This window comes from Homarus americanus, unplaced genomic scaffold, assembly GCF_018991925.1.
Source record: "Homarus americanus isolate GMGI-L3 unplaced genomic scaffold, GMGI_Hamer_2.0 scaffold34360, whole genome shotgun sequence".
Lineage (NCBI taxonomy): Eukaryota > Metazoa > Arthropoda > Malacostraca > Decapoda > Nephropidae > Homarus > Homarus americanus.
In genome coordinates this window covers 303,939-316,327 of record NW_024739403.1, presented here as the reverse complement: position 1 = coordinate 316,327, position 12,389 = coordinate 303,939, and the positions used below count along the sequence as shown (strand labels likewise).

The 12,389-nt window shown below is 53.6% G+C and overlaps 1 protein-coding gene across 1 annotated transcript in view; it reads left to right on the top strand.

Annotated features, from left to right (window-relative positions):
• Positions 1 to 2,275: 2,275 nt before the first annotated feature.
• LOC121874674 (serine/arginine repetitive matrix protein 2-like) overlaps positions 2,276 to 12,389 on the top strand; it is a 178,602-nt gene continuing 168,488 nt past the window's right edge. Inside the window, exon 1 of the mRNA XM_042378910.1 lies at positions 2,276 to 2,312. The gene's annotated coding sequence lies outside the window, so the exon portion shown is untranslated. The remainder of the gene's footprint in view (positions 2,313 to 12,389) is intronic.

Sequence of the window (12,389 nt, the reverse complement as noted above, 5' to 3'; positions counted from 1 at the left end):
TTTATCGTGAGCGTTGTGTCACTCTACGGTCAAGCCGCCCATATTTGAAGATATACTGATGATATTTTAATTCCGACATGAATTTACTGTACTGGGGCCGCTTTTAGAATAGTTTACTCCCGGGAACAGTTGCTCAGGCCGGATATTTAGGCTTCCTCCCTCCTCCTCTACTCCCTCCCTCTCTACCTCTCCCTCCTCTACCCTCCCTTCTCTACCCCTCTTTCCACCCTCACCCCTCCCCTTCTACTTATTCTCCTCCCAGTCTTTTATTATTACCGATATCTAACATTTCTTTTATTATTGAACTCATCAAATTACTCTCGCCCTATAGATCTTGGTCTTATAAAACACATACAGTAGTAAGGAGGAACAACACGAGACTCACAACAATAACAAACCTCCACCTGGTGTTATCTCAGCTGATACCATGACACGTGTAAGTCAAACAAAGTAACATAGTCAGTTCGGGCTTCTTTCCTCTGTGGTCCTGTGTGTGTGTTGGGGGGGTTATGTGTGTGTGTACTTGAAACAGAACACCCTTTAATCAGTTACCACTTTCTAATTGTGTTTAAAAGCGAGTGGTAATGGACGCGGCGGGAGGGGGGACCTTGGACGCGTGGAGTTGAGTAATGAAGGTTGCGGTGGCTTGTAAACATTTAGCGGGCGTCTGTGTGAAACTGTGTCGACCTCCACTACTCCTAAGTCAACCCTCAGGCTATATGCTGTTGAACCTCATACTATAGGAAGGATTTTGTGATGTGTCTCAGTTAATGTAGAGACTAGAGAGAGAGAGATTCCTCTCCCCCCCTTCCCCCTTCTTCTCTCTCTCTCTCCCTTTCTTCCCCTTGGTGTTGGGAGTTGTAACAGTTTGATGGATCAGAGGGAACAAGGTAGGAAGGTTGAGCCAGACCTGCAGGGCTAGAAAACACCTGAAATCATGTCAAGGTAAACTGCAGGTAGACCTAACCTTAGCGTGGAACACTTGGTTGGTTGGGACAGTGTTGTAGGGGAGTGGAGAGCAATGTATTAATTCGCACACACACACACATCTGTAATTATCATCTCAGGTACTTTATAACACTATCTTACTCATTAAGTTATCTCGCCGCCTCACCACAAAGCAAACTCCAACGGCTATGAATTGTCCAGATCATTGAAGGGATTTTGTTATTTTTTCATAGACAATACGTGGTCCGGTACTTAACGACGTGTGTGTTGTGTTAGGTGTGTACAAAAATCCTTGGTTGTGTTTATAGAGTTCTTGGAGGGAGTCATCCGTCCAAAACATCGGTAGGTACTCTGTTATTTTCTGCACATAACTGTATTTTTCGTCGTGTTTTGTTGAGGTGTTGACATGTAGGAGAGGTCGAGAAGAAGCATCACGGACGTTTCCTGTGTCCCGGGATAATGTCGCAGTAAACTCGGTGAAGAATACAGTTGCGTGCAGGAGTACCGTACTGTACTTACCGTGACTGTGTGTGTAGCTTCCTCGGGGACTCTATACACCGTGTATATATTGTAGCTTTACTTGATGAATAAAATTTGGTTAACGGTCTCAGTAGAGATCAAAGATACAGGGAGAAGGAGATGAAACCAGTGCCAGCACAGGCACTCAGCAGCGCTTGTTGATCCCCTTTACCCCCTGCAACGACAAGGTCATGAAGACTCCACAAAAGGAATCTTGGTCGGGTCAGCAGGGACGTTTTCCAGTAGTAGTGGTAGTTCCGCCGTGCACCACGCCCGGCTGCCTGCCACTAACTATCTCACACAAACCTCAACACATCTCTCCTTTTTATGCTCGACTACAAGCGTTCAAGAGTGTTATAAGCGAGGCGTCCTTGAAGCTCGACGTTAAAATTGTTTATGATCACATCAATTAAGATATAATGGTAATGTTTACACAACTGCGCCCAGGTAAACACTGGCCATTACGTCATACTCGGTACAGGTTGTCAATTTTCATGAACGAGGAAATTGCTCATGGCTTAGTTGCATACCTCTGTGATGTCTGAGGTACTGTGTAAAGTCTCTCTGTCTGTGAGAGTTGTTGTAAGTAGGAAGCTAAGCGCGCACACAGGTGTTGTGGGTATGGGGGCCACAGGTGTGTTGGATCAGAGGCAGCAGACTCCCTGCTGATAACCTTCAGCTGGTTTTATGTGAGGAATGTATCATAGGAATGGTGGAGGGCACCTGGGTCCTGCCAAGGCCGGGGTCGGTGTGACCCAGAGTGAAGCAAACTGGCAGGCGGGGCCGCTACACATACACACACACACAACACTCCGCCAGTCCGCTGCTCACCCCAGCGCGGGAAGGTAGTACGGGGCAGGAGTGGCGGTCCAGCTGGCTGTGAGGCCCGCACCTCGCCTCGCCTCCCACCACCTCCACAGCCATTCTTATAAACATTTTTGTGCATCTCACCGGAGTAAACTGTGTTGTGTTTAAAGTAGTATTTCGGAAGCTGTGCGACCCCTTGTTGTGTTGGTAAAGGTGGTGACTGTGATGCCCATGAGTGTCTATTTACGTGGGCAAGTGTGTGTGTTTACAGTGGAGACTCCCGGAATAGTGATGGTTGAGGTGGTGGGAAGTGCCAGGACGCCGTGGATGTGGCACTCGGGGCTGAGTATGGCCAGAGCCGGGCACTGGGGACAACTTGGCACCCCGAGTGAATGGCTCACCACTCCCTCCTCATCACACGGCCTTTACAACTTTCTTGTTATACAGTGAGATAATAACTTTTTGTGATCTTACGTGTTATGTGACTGTACTCGATAACTAGGAGATGAAACCAGACCTTTTATCTCACTGAGGTGCCCGATGAGAGGGACGTGGTGAGGTGCCCGATGAGAGGGACGTGGTGAGGTGCCCGATGAGAGGGACGTGGTGAGAAGTGAGATAATGAGTGTGTCTAGCCGCCACCTGGTGTACGGGAGCTACTCACGTAATTTAAACGCCGCATTACTAGTAGGACCCAGCCTGGTGGTGTGGACGAGGCACCACCTGCGGTCTGGTTGTTACCTGTGGTTTAGGGTCATTTTTCCAGGTCGTATGGCTAATGATGGTAAAAGCCGCATGTCACCACTCAATACTTACATACTCTCTTTCCTGTCAGTAACCAACGGATAATACCCATAGACTCGACTGTAGGAAATGTTGAGTAAGATGAGGAAATATCTGACTAGTTATAAAGAAGTGTTGAGTGGTTGATGTGTTGACACTGTGTGGTAACGTTGACCGTGTTAGCCAGTGTGGTAATGTCTCACCTGCTGATTCATGTACTGCAGGAATATTTGATTGCGTTCATAGAGTCACTGTTTAGGATGGTGCACTGTGATGGGTGTTGGTGTGATGGTGCACTGTACTGGTATATTGGTGCTTTGTGTTCGTATATTGGTACACTGTGTTGGTATATTGGTGCACTGTCCTGGTGTGTTGGTGCACTGTGTAATGATGCAGTTAGTGTGTTGCTGCTCCTCGTGTAAGCTACAGAAACCTACAGTTATTCACGCGTTCATTATTTATCTTCTATTGTTAACATTACCTAAACATTGAATGAACTTACACCATATGAGTTTCTCCATGTTTAACCTCACTGACGTACTGTGGTAATAACTGATGATAAACTTAATGTTGATGATGTAATTTCCCCGTGTGTAATGACGTCACATGTAAACAAAGATGGCGTAGACAGGCCAGGTTTTATCAGCGGTCTAAAACAAACTGTGTCACTGCTGTTGTGTTTATTTATTTAGATGTGGTTTATATTCCTCTATGATAATAATTTAATCTAGTTAATTGTTTCATTTAATGGATGCATTTAATGTTGTGTTTAATAGTCATTTTAAATGGACGTTAAGGATGTGGTGAATAGTTTGGAGGTGCGTGAGGGGGTGTGTGTGTGGTGTGCGGTGTGCGTGAGGGGTGTGTGAAAAGGAATCGGGCACACCTGTTCCCACTAATTACTGGCGCGCGCGCACACACACACACTTATTACTGCTGTAGACCATTTTATTCACAGTTTTTATCGTTTTATTTATAATCTCTCAAAGTTTATTATGAAAAATTATAAAATCTAGTTTATTGAGAATGTTTATAGATAGGCTGTGGGATTTGCGAGGGACTGGACTGGGAACATTGAGTGTGTGTCGCTGGCGGGGTGTGTGAGTGTGTCGCTGGCGGGGTGTGTGAGTGTGTCGCTGGCGGGTGTGAGTGTGTCGCTGGCGGGGTGTGTGAGTGTGTCGCTGGCGGGTGTGTGGTGTGTCTGGCGGGGTGTGTGAGTGTGTCGCTGGCGGGGTGTGTGAGTGTGTCGCTGTAGGATAGTGTACCGCAGGTCACCCGGGGCGTCTAAGTGTTACGTTATAGGTCAGATGAGGTTAACTATTGTAACTGGGTAATGAGGTAATTATACTCATGTTGTTAATGTCTTTGTATGGTGCAGAAATATCCTCTGTGATGCCTCAATTTAACACAGTATGAAAATGACTTATTTGTTTTAAATTACTATTGGAGAGCGTCGTTGTCCAGGTGCCACAGTGTAAATAGTCAATGATCTGAGGTCTGTTGACGGCGGGAACTAAGTCATGCGAGACGAGCTTTCACTTGCCCGCCTCCCTGCCTCCTCTTAACACGTTCCAGGGATGCCCCCACCTACCCACCCACCTTAGTTCCCCTCCCCTACCCCAACACCTCCCCCTGCCCTAACACCTCCCCCCTACCCCAACACCTCCCCTCCCTACCCCAACACCTCCCCCCCTAACACCTCCCCACCCCCAACACCTCCCCTACCAACACCTCCTCCCTCCAACACCTCCCTCCCCCCCTACCCCAACACCTCCCCTACCCCAACACCTCCCTCCACCTAACACCTCCCTCCCTCCCTACCCCAACACCTCCTCCCTCCTAACCTCCTCCCAACACCTCCCCCTCCCTAACACCTCCCCTACCCCAACACCTCCCTCTACCCCAACACCTCCCTCCTCCCTCCCTAACACCTCCCTCCCTCCCTACCCTAACACCTCCCCACCCTAACACCCCCCCTACCCTAACACCTCCTACCCCAACACCTCCCTACACACCTCCCTCCCTACCCCAACACCTCCCCCCTACCCTCAACACCTCCCCTACCCAACACCTCCCCCTACCCCAACACCTCCCCACCCCAACACCTCCCTCCCTACCTCCCCTACCTAACACCTCCCTCCCCCTACCTAACACCTCCCCTACCCCAACACCTCCCCCTACCCCAACACCTCCCCCACTACCAACACCTCCCCCAACACCTCCCCTACCCCAACACCTCCCTCCTCCTCCCCCTCCCCCTCCTAACACCACCCCTCCCCACCAACACCTCCTCCTCTACCCAACACCTCCCCCACCCCCACCTCCTCCTCTACCCTAACACCTCCCCCTACCTAACACCTCCCTCCTCTACCCCTAACACCTCCCCTACCCCAACACCTCCCTCCCTAACACCTCCCCTACCCCAACACCTCCTCCCCTACCCCAACACCTCCCTCCCCTCCAACACCTCCCTCCCCTACCCCTAACACCTCCCTCCCTACCCAACACCTCCCTCCCCCTACCCTAACACCTCCTTCCTCTCCCTAACACCTCCCCCTACCTAACACCTCCCTCCCTCTACCCTTACACCTCCCTCCCTCCCCTCCCTAACACCTCCCTCCTCGCCAACCCTAACACCTCCCTCCTCCCCAACCCTAACACCTCCCTCCCACTCCCCTAACACCTCCTCCTCCCCTAACACCTACCTCCTCCTACCCTAACACCTCCCTCCCCTCCCACCCTAACACCTCCCTCCTCCTAACACCTCCTCCTCCTACCCTAACACCTCCCCTCCCCTACTAACACCTCCTCCCCTCCTACCCCTACCCCTCCCTCCCTCCCCTACCCTAACACCTCCCCTCCTACCCTAACACCTCCTTCCTCTCCTGCCCTAACACCTCCCCCTACCCTAACACCTCCCTCCTCCACTCCTAACACCTCCCTCCCTCCCCAGCCTAACACCTCCCTCCTCCCTAACACCTCCCTCCTCCCTCCCTAACCTCCTCCCTCCCCTCCCTAACTACCTCCCTCCTCCCCTACCCTAACACCTCCCTCCTCCTTACCAACTTACCTCCCTCCCTCCTACCCTAACACCTCCTCCCTCCCTACCTAACACCTCCCTCCCTCCCCACCTAAACCTCCTCCCTCCTACCTACCACCTCCCTCCTCACCCTAACACCTCCCTCCCTCCCTACCCTAACACCTCCTCCCTCCCCACCCTAACCTACCTCCCTCCCCTACCTAACACCTCCCTCCTCCCTCTTCCTCACACCTCCGCCTCCCAACCCTAACACCTCCCTCCCTCCTACCCTCACACCTCCCTCCCTCCCCTCCCTAACCTCCCTCCTCCTACCCTAACACCCCCTCCCTCCCTACCCTAACACCCCCCCTCCTCCCTACCCCAACCTCCTCCCTCCCCTACCCTCTCCCCCCCTCCCCACCCTAACACCTCCCTCCCTCCCTACCCTACCACCTCCCTCCACTCCCCTACCCCTCTCCTCCCCTCCTCCCTACCCTAACACACCCTACTCCCTAACACCTCCTCCCTCCCTACCCTAACACCTCCCTCCATCCCCAACCCTAACACCTCCCTCCCTCCTACCCTACCACCTCCCTCCCTCCCCTACCTAACACCCCCTCCCTCCCCTGCCTAACCTCCCCTCCTCCCTACCCTAACACCTCCCTCCTCCCCTACCCTCCACCTCCCGCCCTCCCCACCCTAACACCTCCCTCCCTCCTACCCTCCACCTCCCTCCTCCCCAACCCTCACACCTCCCTCCCTCCCCTCCCTAACACCTCCCACTCCTCCCCAACCCTAACACCTCCCTCCCTCCCCTACCCTCACACCTCCTCCTCCCCCTACCTAACACCTCCCTCCTCCCCCTACCCTACCACCTCCTCCCTCCTACCCTAACACCTCCCTCCTCCCCTACCTAGCACCACCCTCCCTCCCTCCTAACACCTCCTCCTCCCTACCCACCTCCCTCCTCCCTACCCTAACACCCTCCCTCCCCTCACCCTACACCTCCTCCCTCCCCCTACCACCTCCTCCTCCCTACCCTAACACCTCCCTCCCTCCCCCTACCACCACACCTCCTCCTCCCCTCCCTCCCTCCTCCTATACCTCCCTCCCTCCCTACCCTCACACCTCCCTCCCCTCCCCAACCCTAACACCTCCCTCCTCCCCAGCCTAACACCTCCCTCCCTCCCTCCACCTCCCTCCCTCCCCCCCCTAACACCACCCCCCTCCCCTACCCTACCACCCCTCCCTCCCCCTACCCTAACACCTCCCTCCCTCCTACTAACACCACCTCCCTCCACTTTACACCTCCTCCTCCCCTCTCTCACCTCCCTCCTCCCCTCCTCTCCCTCCCTCCCCCTCCACCTCCCCTCCCTCCCCTACCCTCACTCCCTCCCTCCCTGCCCTAACACCTCCTCCTCCTACCCCACACCTCCCTCCTCCTACCCCTAACACCTCCCTCCATCCCCACCCAACCTCCTCCTACCCTAACCTCCTCCCTCCCCTACCTCTAACACCTCCTCCTCCCTACCCTAACACCCTCCACCCCTCCCCACCACCTACCTCCACTCCCCTACCTAACACCTCCCTCCCTCCCCACCCTAACACCACCCTCCCTCCCCTACCCTAACACCTCCCTCCCTCCCCTACCTACCTCCTCCCCCCTCCTACCAACACCTCCCTCCCTCCCCACCCTAACACCTACCTCCCTCCCTGCCTAACACCTACCTCCCTCCCCACCCTTACCTCCCTCCTCCCCTACCCTCACACCTCCCTCCCTCCCCACCCTAACACCTCCCTCCCTCCTACCCTCCACACCTCCCTCCCTCCACCTAACTCCCTCCCTCCTACCCTCCTGCCTCCTCCCCTACCCTAACACCTCCCTCCCTCCCCTCCCCTACCACCACCCTCCCTCCCCACCCTAACACCTCCCTCCCCTCCCCTACCCTCCACACCTCCCTCCCTCCCCAACCTAACACCACCCTCCCCCCTACCTAACACCTCCCTCCTCCCCTCCTACCACCTAACCCTCCTACCAACACACTCCCACCTCCCCCTCCTAACACCTCCCTCCCTCCTAACCTCCCTCCACTCCCTCCTAACACCTCCCCTCCTCCTACCCTCACACCTCCGCCCTCCCCAACCCCTCCTTACCTCCCTCCTCCCCCTACCCTCCCTCCCGCCCTCCCCACCCTAACACCTCCCTCCTCCTACCCTACACCTCCCTCCCTCCCCACCCCTAACACCTCCCTCCTCCCCTACTCCCAACACCTCCCCCCTCCCTACCCCTAACACCTCCCTCCCTCCCCCTACCCCAACACCTCCTCCCTCCCCCTACCCCAACACCTCCTCCTCCCTCCCCCTCACTCCCCAACACCTCCTCCCTCCCCTACCCCAACACCTCCCTCCTCCCCTTTCCCCAACACCTCCCTCCTCCCTCACTCCCTAACACCTCCCTCCCCTACCCCAACACCCTCCTCCCTCTCCTAAACACCCTCCTCCCTCCCTACCCTCACACCTCCCCCCTCCCTACCCCTAACACCTCCTCCCTCACTCCTCACACACCTCCCTCCTCCCCTACCCCAACACCTCCCTCCCTCCCCTACCCCAACACCTCCCTCCCTCCCTACCCCTAACACCTCCCCCTCCCCCTACCCCAACACCTCCCCTCCCTCCCTACTCCCTCACACCTCCCGCCCTCCCTACCCTAACACCTCCCTCCCTCCCCTACTCCCAACACCCCCTCCCTCCCCCACCCTAACACCTCCCTCCTCCCTACCCCAACACCTCCCTCCTCCCCCTCTCCTCCCCCCACCTCCCTCCCTCCCTACCCTAACACCTCCTCCCTCCCCCACTCCTAACACCTCCCTCCTCCCCCAACACCTCCCTCCCCCTACCCTAACACTCCTCCTCCCCTACCTCCCAACACCTCCCTCCTCTCTACCCCAACACTTCCTCCTCCCTCCCCTACTCCTAACACTCCCTCCCTCCCCTACCCTAACACCTCCTCCCTCCCCCACTCCTAACACCTCCTCCCTCCCTACCCTAACACCTCCTCCCACTCTAACACCTCCTCCCCTACCCTAACACCTCCTCCCTCCCAACCCCAACACCTCCTCCTCCCCAACACCTCCTCCCCTCCCCAACACCTCCCTCCCTACCCCAACACACCTCCCTACTCCCAACACCTCCTCCCTCCCTACCCTAACACCTCCTCCCTCCCTACCCTAACACCTCCTCCTCCCCTACCCTAACACCTCCTCCTCCCTACCCTAACACCTCCTCCTCCCCACCCTAACACCTCCCCTCCCTCCCCTACCCTAACACCTCCTCCCTACCCTAACACCTCCCCTACCCTAACACCTCCCTCCTCCCTACCCTAACACCTCCCTTCCTCACTCTACCACCTCCTCCCTCCCCTACCCCAACACCTCCTCCTCCTCCTCCCTAACACCTCCTCCTCCCCCTACTCCTAACACCTCCTCCCTACCCTAACACCTCCTCCCCTCCCCTACCCCAACACCTCCCTCCCTCCCCTACCACCTCCCTCCTCCCCTCACAACACTCCCTCCCTCCCCCCCAACACCTCCTTCCCTCTACCCTACCACACCCCTCCCTCCCTCCCCTACCCCCAACACCCCTCCCTCCCTACCCCAACAACCTCCCTCCCTCCCTACCCCTCACACCTCCCTCCCCCCCCACCCTAACACCTCCCTTCCTCTACCCCTAACACCTCCCTCCTCCCCTACCCTAACACCTCCCTCCCCCACCCCAACACCTCCCTCCCTACCCTAACACGGTCTCAACTGGTTCCTACACTTTATGACGCCGACACACACAACAACACACACCTGCCTATCGTGTCCTACCGTTCCTTAATTACCGAGTCTCGTATCTTCTTCCGGGTATGAGGACAATGACCGGAGTATACACTGAGGCTCCTTTCGTTGTTTATAATTCTCTTTATCCTCCACACACAGGTTGTTTACACCAACAGTTATATAAACATTCTGGCGGGTCGAAACTTCCTCCGTCGTTTCTGGCCTCTTGTTTATACCAATTATGTACAATAGTCTGAGGTTTATACTCTCACTGGCGCTAATGTTTACTAATCATTTATACTCAATCTTGACGAGGTAGTTCATAACGATGCCTCACGCTAATGGTCCATTGTTGGTAATATCCCCCCGGTGGTGACGTGACAGTGATGTTGGGGGTCACGGCCTGTGTGTGTGGAATCGACCACCTCCGTCCTAGATAAGCTGAGGTGTTGTCTCAGGGGGTATCGGCTCGTGTTGGGTGTGTAGTGAGCGAGGGACCTCATCTACATTGCATTGGATCACAGGAATATTAACCATTAAATACCTTCAAATTATTACATCTGATTAAACCACACTAAAACTAACCCAACCCTCCTCGGTAGCAATAGGGCGGTGTGTAATAATAATAATAATAATTAACGGTTTATTGAAAGAGCTTGGCAGCCAGAAGGCTGAAAATATACAGTTACATATTTGGGAATGGGTTACGAATTAATATACAAGTGACATAAGGACACAAATAAGACATAGTAACTTAGATGGGGATCAGCTCAACCACAGTTCATTTCAACATAGTGACAGAGTAGGGGAGTGTTTACTGGGAGTGAATACACTGATTTATTACATGTTATTGATAATTTTACAATGGTTGGACTGGCTGTTCTTATACGACTGTTCTGCACGTATGGCTGGATGCTGTTGTGTCGAACAGCAATTCGGACAGGGGATCTCAGGTGGTAGTAGGCCGGTGTCGGGGATGGTGAGAAGCTTACCAAATTTGCAGATGAGGCCGTAGATGGTCAGTGAGAGTCGAAAGGTCAGTGTGTTGAGCGCTTCTGATATGTGTGTAGGAAGGGAGAGAATAATCTGCATGCCTCTTGCACTTTTTTCTGTGTTTACGTTGTGTGGCATTTAGGAGGAAGACCAGGTGGGGAGGCATAGGTGAGCTTGGGAAGTATGAATGTTGTGTATACACTGAGGAGCTTGTGTGTGAACCTGAGGGACTTGAGTCGGCGGAGGAGGTGGAGACGGAAACTGAGGATTTGACAACTTCACTGACGTGTGGTTTCCAATTTAGTTTGTTGTTCTGTGGAATCTACAACCTGGAGTGTGTTCGGACCTAGGTAATGGAGGAGGTGGGACAATGTCGGAGGAGAGGTTGATGGTGTGTGTGTGTGTGTGTGTGTGTGTGTGTGTGTGTGTGTGTGTAATAATAATAATAATAATGATAATTAACGGTTTATTGAAAGTTCTTAAAAGGCTGAAATATACATTGACATCAATGACTTATTACATACATTGGTGGTTTAACAAAAGCCTCATTAGAGAAAGGTGAAGGAACATACAGTGAACATACAGATTATTGTAGGTGTTGAACAGCAAACACGTAGTGTAGTAACCTCCCAGATGGTGTTAGAGGGACCTCACGTGGTGTAGTAGTTCCTCACAGATGGTGTTATGAGGGCTCACGTGGTGTAGTAATTCCCTCACAGATGGTGTTATGAGGACCTGACGTAGTGTAGTAATTCCTCACAGATGGTGTTATGAGGGACCTGACGTAGTGTAGTAATTCTCTACATATGGTGTTATATGAGTGAGGGTTTGTCCCCAGGCCTTCCTATCGTAGACGGATTAACACATCGCTGGTTGTTGGGTCTCACGGGCCGTTATCACTGGGTACCTGGGACCTCACTGTGTGAAGGTTAACTTGGGTGCGACTGTTACCGTTGAGTTGTTCTCACTGACTTAAGCACTGTTCACCACTGTTCACCTCTGTTTAACACTGGTTCCATTCCTTTCCTTAATGAAATAGTAACTTCTGGCGAGAACTTGCTGATATTCCGGTGGGGAGGAGGGTTCAGGGGAGGGAGTTGGTATGGGCCAACTTAACAGTTGACCTGGCTGCTCCGAGAGGAGCGCCAGGTACGTCTTGGACCTGGTGGTCAAGGCGATGTGTGTGTGTGTGTGTGTGTGTGTGCGATTCAGCGGGCATCTTGGGCTATCGTCGAGTCTCATGGTAGACAGCTTATGGCATGTGTGATGGCTTTTCCTGCTACCCACAAACATTGAGGTGCTGTGTTGACAGCTAAAATACAGAGTGAATAATCTAGTTGAAATACGTGGAACGCAGCAAGTAAGGAACACACACACACACACACACACACACACACACACACACACACACACACACACACACAAGAATCACTGTTTGTGACAGACAACTTTAAGCTATGAAAGAGATAAGAAGATTATCATGTAAACTAAGTAATTTA